This window comes from Xiphophorus maculatus, chromosome 2, assembly GCF_002775205.1.
Source record: "Xiphophorus maculatus strain JP 163 A chromosome 2, X_maculatus-5.0-male, whole genome shotgun sequence".
Lineage (NCBI taxonomy): Eukaryota > Metazoa > Chordata > Actinopteri > Cyprinodontiformes > Poeciliidae > Xiphophorus > Xiphophorus maculatus.
Window position 1 is genome coordinate 2,058,288 of NC_036444.1, and position 975 is coordinate 2,059,262.

Consider the following 975-nt stretch of genomic DNA (forward strand, 5'->3'; position numbering starts at 1 on the left):
CTGAGTCCATCACTAACCCAGATTTCATCCTGATCTCTAGTTGCTATCTGTAGTAACTGAAGCTGTGTGCTGACTCTAGGTCTTTCCTCTTTAGGTCCAAAGATGAGAACTTCAGTTTTGTTTCTATTCAGCTGGAGAAAGTTGTGGCGCCTCCATAACTATGAGACACTCCAGGACTGAACCTCATGTTGCTCCACATGTGACTTCTGTTTGCTCAGATGAAAAGTTACCTACTGACATGAAGAAGTTTCTGCTCTTTAGGTAAGAATCGAACCGGTCCAGTACTGGACCAGAGAGTTTGACCCACTGATTTATCACTTCAATAATAAATCATGGTCAACAGTGTTAAATGCTGGGAGCCTAATGCCGCTCCACAGGAGAATAACCAGGGAAGAAAATATGTGAATATGCTTCCAGAATCTCGTCAGAGGAAATGTTAGAAACTTTAAGGAGACCTGAGTGAATCTTTAATGTGTGTTTAAATCCTGACTCCTCTGCCCTTTTCTTTTCTGTGGAAATCTGTCAATTTTCCCCTAAATCAGAAACAGAGGAACTAAACCGGATGTTTGACGACAACATGCCTGATTAGTTTTGTGTTTTTTACTCTAACTCCATTAGATGTTCCTGCTCAGTTGGCATTGTCCAGCCGGGGTCTGCTGCTGTTCTGCTTTACATTTCACAGAGTCACGTCCGTCTTCTGAAGCTGCAGTTTGTACTTTAAAAACTCGAACCTTTTAGAAGCAATAAGCTTAAGTACAGAAACAAGGAGGGGATGTAAAAAGGATCTGAAACTCTGATGCCACACAAAACAGGAGGCAAAGTGGAGCTTGAGTTGAAATGAGACTCACACTAATGGAGGCTCCCAGCTGTTCAGCTGCAGTCACCCACACACACACACACACACACACGCGCGCGCGTTTAGTGGAATCTGACCTGTCAGCCTACATGGACACCCCCACTGCACCCCGCGCCACC